This window comes from Tenrec ecaudatus, chromosome 11 (assembly GCF_050624435.1).
Source record: "Tenrec ecaudatus isolate mTenEca1 chromosome 11, mTenEca1.hap1, whole genome shotgun sequence".
Classification (NCBI taxonomy): domain Eukaryota; kingdom Metazoa; phylum Chordata; class Mammalia; order Afrosoricida; family Tenrecidae; genus Tenrec; species Tenrec ecaudatus.
In genome coordinates, this window is record NC_134540.1 from 76703021 (window position 1) to 76717687 (window position 14667).

General features: G+C 39.4%; 1 protein-coding gene across 1 annotated transcript in view; it reads left to right on the forward strand.

Moving 5' to 3' along the window:
* TMEM182 (transmembrane protein 182) overlaps nucleotides 1–14667 on the forward strand; it is a 74169-nt gene that overhangs the window by 2424 nt on the left and 57078 nt on the right. The gene's annotated exons all lie outside the window — the stretch shown is intronic.

Below are 14667 nucleotides of genomic sequence, written 5' to 3' on the forward strand. Positions count from 1 at the left end.
GAGCATAACTTTAGTTTAAAAGTAAAGTCGTTGAGTTTTGTTTGCTACTCAAAAGCATAATTTTAGAAATGTGTTTCCCAATATAAAAATATGGCTATTAACTAGAAAGAATTTCTTCTTAAAGATTTAAGTGGCCTGAAACATCTCAGCATTGAAAATATTATTGTACTGTACATCCTACATTAATTTTTGCAATTGTTGTATATGAAATATGATTATGCTACCATATTGGGACAAAATTAAATCTACTGTTGATGCCCATGCAATATTCCATAGCAGAATGATAGATACCACTTACTGGCAGTCATGATTTCATAGTCTCTTAACTGTCTTCAGACTAATATTTGTTATCTAGCATGTCTGTAAACTTATTTTCACTAGAAAGCACACCGGCTTTATTGTGAAGTGCTTCCATTAAGTTTTTCAATCAAGAGTGGCCATGGAACGTTAGAGCTAAGGCACAGGACTTACCAATGTCATCGGTATAGGCAAGAAGCATCTGTTTTTCACAGAGAATATCTATGTACTTAATGTTCGGAATAAATGGAATGTATCTTCACATCATGCATCTGTTTTCCCATGTTTTTGTTAAATACTTATTTATACACATCCATCTGTTACCGGGTGTTATACCACACCATGAAGATGGCAGCCGGGGGTAGTGGCTTCTTGAAGGGAAAAAAGGGAGCGGGCTTACACCTGCTCTTCTTTATTGAGGGGCCTTGCTTTCAAAGGGAGAGACAATAGGCTTTCTACGCTCTCCTCTGTCCTCCAGGAACATCTTTGATGGTGGCAAGTGTGTTTATTTGGTATTGGTTTCACAGGGTCTTTGGCTGTTGAGTTCCGAGATATGTGTAGTGTGAATGCTCCATCTCATTTCAAATGGCTCGTGGCATCCTTAGTTACCTTTACCAAGACTCCCTGCAGCACGTTTGGTGTCGATCTTCTCACAGATAAGAGAAGGGACAACACAGAAAAGAAGGCTGAGATCAGTTAGATTCAAAGTTCACCTTCTGTCACTGGTTCTCCCCGCAGACGGATGAAGCTGGGTTTTTCTTTGTGCTACAGAAAAGTTACAAGCAAGGTCCTTAGTTCCAGACCTTTATAAATTTATAAAATGAATTAAGAAGTAATATAAAGCTGATGTTGCTGAACTTTAGATGGTTGTGTAAATATTACTCTTGAGAATGTCGTTATTCATATGTTGAGTCCCTGTGATCAAATAGATTTTGTAGGTTCATATAGTTTAAAATGAGTCTACATATTTGAAATGTCTGCATTTCATGGACAGAGTGGAGAACTTGAAAAACAAGGTAACATAATCCATGCATAATAATTATGGTGTAGATGGATAGTAAATACATGTCAGAAAAATTATACTGCAATTACACTTAGGATTATTATGTAGCACAGCATATAATTACTGTGTCATTTCTTGGATCTAGTGACAAAACGATATTCCACTTTTTTTTTCAGTAATCAAACTCTCTCACACACATATGAGTATTATAACGCCTTACTAACTTTAGGTACCTCAAAGCCTCTTTTATGCTCATAATAATGTGCCGTGATAGTTAGCATTATACCTTGGTGATTTAAGTGTCTATGGTTTCCCTTTTTCTAAGAGGAAGGTAAAGATTTCGTTAAAAGTCTGATGGCAAGTGTGTGCTTCCTAGATAATGAGACCATGTGATCTTTGCGAGATTCTAGACCCACATTTTGGATTGATTTAGCTTTATAATTATCAAGACCTATATATGTGCCAAATTATCATTGGTACATGGAAAATACTGTTTGCAAGATCTGATATATGCATCCTGACTCGGCAGATTATTGACAAAAAAGACTCATTTTGTTCTGAATTTTTGTAATTACCTTTAGCCAATATTGAAGTCAGCAAAAATAATATTGTGATGTATGATTATTTTTGAATTGGAATGCTACCGATGAAATTATCTTTTTTCAGAATAAGGAGACTGAGGCTCAGAAAAATCATGACTCCATCTATACAACTTATAGTTGGCAGAATGAATGCAAATACCTGAGTGTCTCTACTATAGTTTATAAGGTTCTCAAATAAGATCTTGTTGAGAGTCTTATACACTATAGTAGCTAAAAGACCCATTTTAGTGCTTACCATTAAATAGTTTCCAACAGAAGTTTTGAAATTGGATAGCAACCAAAGAACAAATTAAAATGACAGTGGTCTTTGCTACTTTTCATTTTAAATTGGACCTATGTATACAGTCAGGTCTCATTCAGTGTTTTCTGTAATCTTCTTTTGGTCTCAAGTCTAGATTCTGAAATGAAATTCTTCTCAAATCTAGCGATATGAATGCTGGCTCAGGTCTGACAAGGGTGGTCTGATTCTCAGTATAGTTTTGAGGTAGGCTGTGCACTGCAAAGTCCACTGAACAATTCCATGACCTTTTGAGACCTGTCAGAGTTTAGAGCTTTATGGTTTGTTACATGCTTAAATTCAGTCATATTTCCATTTTTATATAATTTGGTAATGATGTACTGGACATAAATTAGTTTTTAATGTAATACAACCACTGAGTGCAATTCCCTCAATCCAACAGCAATTTGTTTGTCATTTCCACTCCTAGTTTCCCATTTTTACTTCTCCATCTCTCCTGTCCCCGCCTGCCTGAACTATTTTTTGGAGAATACCGTTGTCCAGTTTCTTATGACTGATTATTCTCAGAAGCATGTTCAGTGTGGGTTGTATTATTCAATTTATAGGTCTGCTTACTTGGTTGAAAGATGATTTCTGGAATTAGGTTCCGCTCGAGGTTTGTAAGGATCAGAGTCTCAGGTGTGCCACCAGTCTCCACCAGACTAGTAAATGTAGTCCTTTTGTAATTCTTTTGAATTCTGTGTTTCTGAACAGAGTGGTCAGTCGTGCTAACTGGGCATCATCTAGCTCTTCTGGTCTCAGGCTAGTGGTGGCCATATGGTCCATTAATCCTTTGGATTAATTTCTTCTTTGAGACTTTAATTTTCTTCACTATTCTCAGCTTCAGATGGGAAGGACCAATAATTGTACTTTTGCTGGTCTATCATACATTGAAAAAAAAAACCCTTTCCCTAATAATCAAAGTAGAATGTGGAACCATTGTGTTGATGAATTATGTTATGCTAATTGACCTAAAAGTCCACCAGCCTAAGTAACCGAATTGTTCTGGTAATCAATCTAACTGTCCTAAGTCCTCAAACCCAGTCACTCAGTCCTTCAAGGTGTTTGTTTATGGCTAAGAGGCTTGAGTCACATTGCCAGGAGGCTTTACTAGATGCTTGGCTATATGTGTAGCACGATCAACTACCTGTGTAGTCTTAGCAGTAAATAGCTTTCCTCTTGCTTCCATCTCAGGGTCTTTCATTGCCTTGGCTATGTTGTACAGACTTCTCACTCATGTTGTACTGACTTCCCATCACCCATTTTAAGGCGTACCTCCTGTCTGTTGTTGGGTGCCATTGAGAAGGTTCGGGCCCATAGGCACCCTATGCACAACAGAACAGCCACTGCATGCTCCTGCGCCACCTCACAATTGTGCCCATCCCGAACCCATCGATGCAGCCACTGTGTCAATCCCTCTTATCGAGCGCCTTCTGATTTTTCTCAGCCGCTCCACTTTACTGAACATGATGTATCCAGTTAGTGACTGTCTCCGATAACCATCAAATGCTGTTTCTTTCTGTTTGCAAGCCTTTCCTTTGCTTGTTACTATAAGGATCTCATTATAATATGTTCCCTTTGCGATAGACTGATTTCACTCATGTAATGCTCTCCAGGTTCATCCATGCTGTAAATGGTTTTATGACTGCTTGGATGTGATGTAACCTTCCTTTGTGCGTAAGGTCCAAGGTTTGCTTAACCAAGATCTGTTGACAGGCATTTAGGTGTTTCCAGTTTTTTGATATTTTGAAAAACAATGCTATAAACAGGAGTGTGCATCTCACCCTTTCTGGATGAACTGAGACAAATACCCATGTCCCATGAACGTCTTCTGGAGGTTCACTATTTTCTTTTCTTGGACCTTCTGTGTACCATCCACCCACCTCCAAAGCTTTGCTTTCTGTCGACTCCCTCCTGCCTTCATCCCCTTAGTAATGCAGGATTATCCTGGAAGCTAATTTTCAATGGCATCCCTCATAGCAAATTTAAAATTATTTATTTATTTAAGTCATTCCTTTGTTAATGCAACTTATTCTCATTCCAATTCTAAGCTTTATGAGAGTCCGAGGGTCTTGAATGCTTGCCTCACCATTGTATCCAAATTAGCCTGAATGTGAAATGGTGGGGTTATTTTAGATATACTACTATAATTTACAGGCCTGATGGCATAGTGTTTATGAGTTCCTCTTCGATCTGAGACATCCACAGTTCCAAACCACTAGCAGCTCCTCAGGATAAAGATGGGGCTTCTACTTCCACAGACAATTAGTCTCCGGAATTCACAGGCAGTCCCATGTTGCTCTACAAGGTGACACTGGGGTGGCATCAATTCGATGGCAGTGAGTGAATACTGCTGGTTCATATTGTGGCATTTTTATGGATGCACTAATTAGCAATAGGGGTGTGTGCACTCACAAACATACATACTTACATGCATATTTTTACTAAATGGTCCTAGATATTTCTTTTGTAAGATTTTTGTAATATTGATATTTTCAGGATAGCCTGTTATGTCTATTGTCAATGATTTTTGATCTAATCTATTTTTCCAGCCTCTCCTTTCTACTGCCTTATAGAAAAAGTGGAATTGAGTTGTAATCACCTGGACGGCAAAGGGTTTTTAGTGAATGAAGTGTGACTAGACACAGGAAGGCAGCTGGGTGAAGTATTAATAAACAGTGAATTAGGCTGTGAGTAACAGAAAACAAACCATAGCTAAAGATAGTAATACGGGATTCCTTTTTTCCACAACACGAAGGTCAGTAAAAGTCATCATGATGACCTTATCAGGGGGCCGACGTGGGTGGTACATGGAATCCTTTTTCTAATTCCCTTGGGCAGCCACTTTCATGCTGATTACCTGTACACCAAAGGGCTTTCCCATCTTCAAAAGGATGCCGATTAGCATAGGAGATCACTATTGAGAAATGCAGAGGGAAGTTTCTGCTTGCTTGCTTGTTTTTGGTATCTGATGCAAATTTAAGGGGGGTGTGTATTGGAAAGAAGACAGTACCATTTCACATATATTTAGGAGAAAGAAAAAACACACAAAAGGCACAGGAGAACGTGGTCGAAATCTTGAGAAGCTTTTGATGAGCAGACAATGGAGTCGTCCTCAGAGGAGCCAATGGAGGAGAGGAAGGAAGCCGGCTGTGGTTCTCAGGGACAAATGAGAAGAAAGCAAGTAGAGAGTAGATCATGTGGGGTTGATGCCCCATATATTTCCCTCTCCCTCATGGGGCCATGTACAGATGCCAAAAAGAATCTTTGCTCCTTCTTCTAAATCTAAACCCACATGCCCTGCTGGTTTAACCTTGTATTTATGTACAATTTTCCCTGGATCTTCTTTCTATTAACTGATGATTCCACTGGATTGAAATCTAGGAACAAAATTGCTCTGACTGAAATCCCACCAGTGGGTGGCTATAATGAACAGGAGGGTGTTTTGTCTACCCTGGAAGAAAATCCTGGATGCAGACTCTCTTGTTTCTTGGCAGTCCTAACATCTTGGTATCTGTCCCCTTTAATTGTGTGCCCAATCTGATCTTTCAGAGGAGTCCTGATGGTGTAGTGGTTATGAGTTAGACTGCTAACTGCAAGGTCAGCAGTTCGAAACTAGCAGGCATTCTGGAGAAAGATGAGGCTTTCTACTCCCATTAAGAGTTACAGCCTCAAAAACCAGTAGGGGAAGTTCTACCCTGCCCTCTAGGGTAGAAGCAAGTAGGAATGTAAGATGCACTTTGATGGCATTTTCACCTTTCAAAACTGATTAAAACACACTCTCTGGTGATTTGGTTCAAGCAATGTCACAAAGAGAACTCTATTCCCAAATGAGATTATTTTCACAGCTATAAGGGGCAGGATTCCAAAATCAAGTTTGAAGGGGCCCAATTCAATTCACTGAAATTGTGGCTGCAATAAAGAATTCAAACTTAACACCCCCCCCCCCCGGGTCACGTTTCCTTTGGTGGTCCAGAGGCCACTATGGATTGGGATGGACTTGACAACAACAAATTCAGCTCGTAACAGGTGCCTTCCTTCTGTCCATGGCGACCCCCACCCCAGCCCTGCCCAAAGCAATCTCACTGTCTTGCACATTCCCTCTCCTCATAACCCTCCTGAGAGTCAAACCTTCCTCCAGGCCTCCCCCTCTCCTCTCTTTAACCTCAGAGGAAAGGTCAGAGAATGGTAATGTTCATAAATGGGCAGCGAAAGAGGATGATGGGAATGTGAAACCTCACACCCGGGTGTTTAGAGGCGTGGGCAGTGAGGAGGTGGAAGCCTTTGCAATTAGTTATTGGTCTTGGATTAGCTTCAATGAGTCTGACATCACACAGTACACAGTTCCTCAGAAAAACAGTCTTGCCCAAAGCTCGCTTTACTAGAAAAGGGAAAACCAAATATAAAATGAAATGCTTTTTTGTTTGTTTGTTTGTTTGTTTGACAGTTTCAAGTGTAAAAGGAATTAAGATGAGAACATAGAATTATTATAAAAATAAACTCTTAAATGTAGGAGACCTGTCAGCAATCACAGTCTCAGAAACCCACTGGGGCAGTTCTACCCCGTTCTCAAGGGTCGCTATGAGTTGGCATTCACCGGACGGCTGTGAGTTCAGTTTGATTTATCAGCACTTTAAACTTGGCTTGTCTCTGGACTTCTCCCATGTTTGGAAAGAGTTTGCTATGGTGGAAAGCAAAGCAGCAACAATAGCCACAAACAGAGACTGTTGTCATATCAATCCCAATCCATGGCAACCCCACGCATGTTGGAGCAGAACTGTACTCTAGGGTTTTTGTGGCTGATATTTCAGAAGCAGCTCCCCCAGCCTTTTCTTCTGAGATAGGTAGACTTGAGCCTCCAGACTTGAAGTTAGCAGCAGAGATGTAAACTCTGTGCACCACCCATGGTGTAAACTGCAAACCAAACCGACTGCTGTTTACTGGATTCTGAGAACACGTAATGATTTATAGGCGAGAGCAGAACTCAGAGTTTGTGGGAGCAGGCAGCCTTCCTATTCCCTCAGCTAGCAGCTGACAGTTTGGTTTTGAATGGTCAACCTTGTGATTAGCAATCCAATGCTTAACCAATCACGATGGCTCCATAGCGTAACAACCATGATGGCTCCCTGGCGCCTCGTGATTGTTTATGACGACCTTTGCCAGTACACCAGTCAACCAGAGACCGCTGCCAGGGATCCTTATCTGCGGCATTTAAAAAACACCAAAGTTCTCTCCTAGTGAGTAGATTCCGACTCAAGCGACTGCCATGCAGTTGGGTCTTATTTACCATCTCTTTCTTTTATAAATAACATTGTGCTATGTGTTCGGTGAAAGTTTTACATAGCAAAGGAGCCTTCCACTTAACAAGTATTCACCGACTGTTCTGTGACATTGGTAACATTTTTCATAATGTGTCAACTGTCACGTGAACTTCCTCCTAGATGTTTTGTTCCAAGTAAACTGGCTTCCTTGTACCCTTAACTTTGTCTTTGCTTTAGAGTAGTGGTTCTCAACCTTCCTAATGCCGCGACCCTTTCATACAGTTCCTCATGTGGTGCTGACCCCCCTACCCCACCCCCGCCAACTATAAAATTACTTTTGTTGCTCCTTCATAACTGTAATTTTGTTACTGCTATGAATCAGGTGACCCCTGTGAAAGGGTCATTTGACCCCCGAAGGAGTCGCGACCCACAGGTTGAGAGCTGTGGCTTCTGAGTAATTTTCAAGGAGGTGCAGTTACTCATGAGTGATATTTAGGAGCCAATCTGGTATTTAAATAACTTTGACCTTAGGGTGTAACTCTGGTTTACGGTTCATGGAATTCCCCATGCATTTTAGTGTGAATGTTCATATGTGGTCTGCCTGGACATTGTCTTAAATTCCCAAGTGGTTTTAAAGAAAAACCATACACTACAAACTTGAATGGAAAAGAGAATTTCTATTGAAAAATGAAGAAGCATCATTTTAATATACTGCTCTTTTTCATTTAAATGTTGAAGTCTACACAACTTACATTGGCTACTGTGATTCCTGCTTGCTTTCATCAGACACCGAGCCCAGACTCCGTGGCATTGGACTAGGAGGGTTACTGGCAGGGTGGCCTGCTGGGGTTTTACAGATCATTGCTCAAGGGGACAAAGTTCTCTTTCCAGTCCCCGGTCGAGAATCATTTTTTAAGAGCATGTCATTTTTTGTTTCTCAGTCTTTTTTCCTGTGCTTCCAGGGGTTGGTAGGCAGTTTATAGAACAACCCTCCAATAATGGGAGGTAAGTGCTTACTGACAACAAGACTGTGTTTATTCACAACAGTGTGACTTGGCTTCTCCCTGCAGAGGGTAGGCTCCAACCATGATGGCTCCATGGCTCCTCGTGATTATTTATGACGGCCTTTGCCAGTACACCAGTCAGCCAGAGAGCACGTCCTGGAGAAGGACCTCGTGCTTGGTAGAATGGAGGGGCAGTGAGCGAGATATGCTCTACAAGATAGACTGGCATAGTGGCTGCAACAATGGGCTCCGACATAATGGCCGTGGGGAGGATGCCACGGGACCTGATGGTCTTTCTTTTCATGGCACACAGGGTTGCTATGAGTAGAAATGGAAATGGAGGTAACAACCTCTGCCACACTCAGAAATAAAGAGCTCCTTTGATTGTGAGTGGTCCTCTGCTTCTCTTAAGTGCTTCGCTTGATATTTGGGGTTGGCTAATTATTTGTTGTAGCAGCTGTGCCACACTTCAGAGGACATTTAAGAGTATCACTAACCTCTACCTACCAGATGCCAGGTGAAGCTTCAGTCATAACTGTCCAACATCTCCCTAGACATTGTCAAGGGCCCCCTGGAAAGTGAGGCAACATGGCTGATGGTTGAGAACCACTGGGAGAGACATCCATTCCAACACTTCTGACCGAGAGCTCAAGATCTTCTTCTGAATTATACTCCTATTGCCTCTCCTGTGTGTCCAGAGCCAGCTCTGGTCTTCCAACCCTTTAAAACCCTTAGTTTCCTTCTCCCTTGTCTTGCATCAAGCAGAAGATTCAAACAAAAAAGAATCAAGGAGTTTATCTAGGCCTCTTTTAACGTTAACCGACATCACTTCTGCCCCAAGATTTAGTTCTTTCCTTAGGAAACAGTATCAAAAAATTCAATTCTTGACCAGTTGAGAAGATGACCATTATAATCTATAGATGAACTGGTACTTTATGAATCGTAGATCGGGTGAATGAATCCTAGGTTAGCAATTCACAGACAGCTCTTGGAATGGGCAGGCAATGTAACAGGTGCTTGATGATCCCGTTGTCGGAGCCAAATCTAGCAGAAGTCAGGTGGTTTCCATACACTGTCATTTTACTCTAAGCGAAGGCCACACCCTGAGTGACACCTCTCTCAGTCATATCAAAGCTGTGACTAGAAAAAGAAGGTCTGTTTATCCCACCACTATTTGGCTGCTTCCCAGAAGATCCCATCATGGAGTTGACCACACTATGTTAGATCATATCATGGGAAAATTCTAGCCCACCCAAGTTGACATAAATTCTATCACAGGGAGGCCAATATTAGCTTTTGTCTAGGGGAAGATCTCACAAAGACGATGACATATGTTTTGTGTCATATTGCGTCAAAGATGATGACATATGTTTTGTGTCAAATTGAGTGTGGCCTCCTTCATCCAATTGAGCTGTCCTGGCATATTCCTGAAACCCTCATACGTCATACCATTAAATTCTAATGCCAGTAAACGTCTTTCTGGTATTCTCTGTTTAGTGAAGGAAGATTCAACTGACGTCAACAATGACAACAGCCCTTGTTACATGTCCTCTGAATCTGGACTGACCCTCTGGTAGCACGAACTTTGGTAAAATTTTATTTGCATGTTATGTAAATGATATTGATCAATACTTTGATCATTCTGTCGGGTCACCGTTCTTTGCAATGGGGACAGAGATGGATCTCTTCCAGTCACTTAGGCAAGTAGCTGTCTTTCAAATTTCTTGGCATACATGACTGAGTGCTTGTTGAGTCATTTCCATTGGTATTTTGTCAATTCCTGAAAGTGAGCTTTTGGCTAATGCTTTCAGTATAGTTTGAAGTTTTTCTTTCAATACCATTGGTGTTTGCTTCTATGCTACTTCCTGAAATGGTGGAATGCCGACTAGTTCTTTTTGGTGCAGTGACTGTGTAATCTCCCCTTCTCTTCTGAGGCTTCCTGCATCATTCCATACTTAGTGTTTTGAATGTAGAATTGAAATTTGAGGCTTGGATTTTTTATAAGTTCTTTCAGTTTAAAATCCGCTCAGGGAGTTCTTTTTGGGTCTTCTAACTCTATGACATTGCACATCTCATTATAACATTTTACTTTTTGTTCTTGAGCTGTCCTTAGACGCTTTCTATTCAAATTGACATCATCATTTCTTCCATTTGTCTTAGCTATTCTAGAATTCAGAGCAAGTTCAGAGTCTCTTTTGACTTCCACTTTTATCTTGTATGTCTTCCTTGTTTTTGGGGTTTTGTTTTTTTGTGTGTGTGCGTGTGTGAGACCTTTTGCTTTCTTCATGAATTTTGACACTGATGGGAAGATCATAGGGGTTATAATGAAGAATTTTTTAAGAAAAAGGGAAGCTTCATTGAAAAGTCATAAAAGTATGACAAGGAGTTTTTTCCCTCGCCATCACAGTAACCAAATGCTCATTCTTGGAAGGTAGCAAGGGTTAGTCTATGAGAATCATTTTGGGAAACTTCAACCCATTCACCCTACAGCCGTGGTCCTTCTCCTTCAGACTTGTTGAAATTTTGTGCCCAATTACCAAAGAACATTTAAAAGGAACATACTTTGTGTACCTTGAGGATCCCCCAAACTCTTGTTTTGACATGGTACAAATGAAAGCATGAAGACTTCTTTAGGGACCAGTTAGAGATGGAGACACTACATTTAGAAGGATATACATCTTGATTGAAGATATATCAAGAAACAATAACTTCAAATTCTTATATTTTTGCTTAGTAGAGATTTCTCTGATTTGTGGCAATACTTTTGACTTAACACTAATTCATTTATATTTATCAATGCCATGCAGTTTTAATTGTTTGAACTATATAGTGTCCTGAAATTGGATAGAATAATCCCTCACACTTTATTCTTTTTATTTTTCAAAATTGTGTTTGTTAACCCACACTTTTTGCCTTTCCAGATACATTTTCGAGTAATCTTTTAAATATTGACAGCTCAAACAAACACACCAAAAAACTTTGCTGAGAAAATAATGAAGGCACCACATGTACAAATATGCTTGATACAATTGATGTATGGATTGTTATAGGAGCTGTAAGAGTCCCCACCAAAATGATTTTTAATAAAAAAACAAAACCAAAACTAGCCTTGCTGAGGCACTAGTAGGAATTACGCTCTACTTGCTTGGCAATTAGGAGGAAATTTTATATAGATCCCGAGTTTGCCGTTCTGTGACCTCTGTCTTATGTAGCTCTACATTTTTTATCTTTATTTTTTATCTATGTTTTGTAATTTTAACATACAAATATTGCATGTGTTTTATTCTATTTTCATCTACCAATTTCATTTTCTTCAGTGATCGTATTTGATACTGTATTTTTTAATTTCCATTTTATGGATTCATTATTTATTTATATATGCAATTTCTTTTTCAAATATTTATCTTCTATCATAAAACTTTATTGAATTTACTTATTAATTCTAGCTTTAGGGATTTCTTGAGATTTTCTACATGAGCAATTGTGCCATCTTTAACATACATATTTTTTCTTTCCTTCTATTTTATTTGTTTACCTTCCATTTTATTTTATTATTTCTTAATTGCATGGAGTAGTAATCCAGTATTGCTTATGTTGTTAATTTCTAGTTGTGGTCTAACTACGTAATTCTTACTTTTAAAGCTTTGCTGAGATTTGTTAAATTTCCCAGGATATGATTTATATGGACATGTTTTCAAATATTTGAAGAGAATGCTTCTGCTCTTATTGATGGTTCTATAAATGAAGATTATGTCCTGATTGTTGAAGGTGGTGTTTAATCCTTGTAGATACCTGCTTTGCTTCTGAAGTTCTCAAGCTGATCTACCAATTGGAAGTCTTCAACTATAAATGTGATTTTCTCTTTATTCTTTCCAGTTCTATCAGTTTTTACCTCACCAATTTTGTGGCTCTTTTGGTTGTTATGATATGTACACATTTAGAATTGCTATATTTTTATCAATATGTAATGTACCTTGTCCCTAGTAATTTTTCTTTTGTAGTAATTTCTGATCTGATATTAATGTAGCCATATCTACACTATTTAATTATTTTTTTATGTTATGCATGCTTTTTCATTCTAGACTTTTAATTTGGTGTCATATGAAGTGAGAGTCTTGTGCACAGCATATGTTGGAATATTTTTTTAAAACTATACTGAAAATTTTAATTGGCTTATTTAGATAATTTCTGTTTAATTATTATTGATATTTTAGGTTTACCTCCACTATTCCAATTTTTGCTTTTTTGTTTTGTTTTGTTCAAGTGTTTTTTCTTTGTTTTCTGTATTCCTGTGGGCTTCTTAGAATTTTCTAGAATTCAATGAAATTTAGCTATAGTATTTTTGAGATTTTCTCTTTGGAAAGCTCTCACTGCTGGTCTAGGTGTGACGTCATAAGTGCCGGGATACATTCATTATCTCAATCTATTGGTGATGACGTTTTACAAGTTTAAGTGAATTGTACAAATCTTACCTTCTTTTATGTATGATTAATCTTTCCTATTCATAATTGTTTCAAATATTTCTTTGACATAGCTTTGGAACCTTATCTAGCATGTTATACATCTGCCTGCAACCATCACCAATAATTTCAAAATGCAGGAAAGAAAAGGAATAGGTATATATGTTTAACCATCTTTTTTTATTCTTTACATTGATCTTTCTTGCTGATGTTCTACCATACCTTGTCCTATTTTGCCCTCTCTTTAGAGAAAGCCTTTTATCTACTCTTTTAAGGTAATTTCTATTTACAAAATATCTTTTTATATTTTCTTCATTTAAGAATGTCATGATGTCCCTTTTAGGCCTCTGGGCAACTTTGGTGGGTATAGAAGTCAGAGTTTTCAGTAATCCTCTTCTAGTCTTTGAAAACGATTGTGCCACTTCCTTCAGTCCCCAGGATTTCTGATAAGCAATCCTCATGGTACATGGTTGCTTTCTTGTTCTAGCACTGCTTTCAGGACAGTTTCTTTGTCTTAATGTTCAAAAGGTTTACTGTCTTTAGATGTGGATTTCATTGTTTTCTTCCTGTTAGGGTTGATTCATCTCCTTGAATCTTTAATGATATATTTCATGATAACTTAGAAAAAATGTTTGTAGATTATTTTCTTGACTAAATTTTTAGGCCTGTCCTGTTGTTTTATTCCCTCCTTCTGAGACTCCGAAGATGCAGGGAAAAAATAGTACCAGAAATCTTTTAGACCCTGTTCACATTGTTTTAGGAGCCTTGGTGGTCGCATAGGGAGGAGCCCTGGTGGATTAGTGGTTACGCATTGGTCTGTGATCTGAAAGGTTAGCAGTGTGAAATCACTAGCTGCTCCTCGAGAAAAAGAGGAGGCTTTCCACTCCCGTAGATACTTATTGTCTCGGGAACTCACAGGGGCCGTTCTGCCCACTCCTGCAGGACCACTATGAGTCAGCATGGACTCAAGACAGTGTGTTTGGTTTGGTTTGGGTTAGGTTGGTGGCACGGACAGTTGCATATCAGACTGCTTACCACAACATAGGAGTTTGAAACACCCGTTGGTCCATAAGAGAAAGGTGAGGCTTTCTGTGCCTGTATGGCGTTACAGTGTTGGAGACCCACAGGGACATCTCTACTGTGCCCTAGAAGGTTCCATGCATCAAAATGGACTTCATGGCAGTGTTTTTTGAATTTTCATTTTATTTTTTGTCTTTTTTCTCTCTCTTAATGCTGTTGTTAGGTGCTATCAAGTCACTGAAATCGTAGCAACCTTATCCACAACACAATGAGACACTGGCAGGTCCTGTGCCAGCCTCACATGAATTCCTGTGCTTGAACCCATTCTGCAGTCACTGTGTCTGTGCATCTAGCGGACGACCTTCCTCTCCTTCCCTGCCCTTCTACCCAACCTAGCACGATGTCCTTCTCCAGGGATGGCTCGCTCCTGACAACGGGCCGAAATATGTGAGACCAAGTCTCTAAGGAGCACTCCTGCCCTATTTCTTCAAAGAGAGATCAGTTTCCCTTTGAGCAGTCCATGCCATTTTCCATAGTCTTCTCCAGCAGCACTCTTCAAATACATCATTCTTCTTTGGTCTCATTTATTCAATGTCCAACTTTCACATGCGACGATAGAGACGAGAGTATCTTGGCTTGGTTCAGGCCCACCTTGACCCTCAACGTCACTTCCTTGCTTTTGAATACTCTAAAGAGGACTTATGCAGCACATTTACCTGATGCAATGGGTCTTTTGCTCCCAC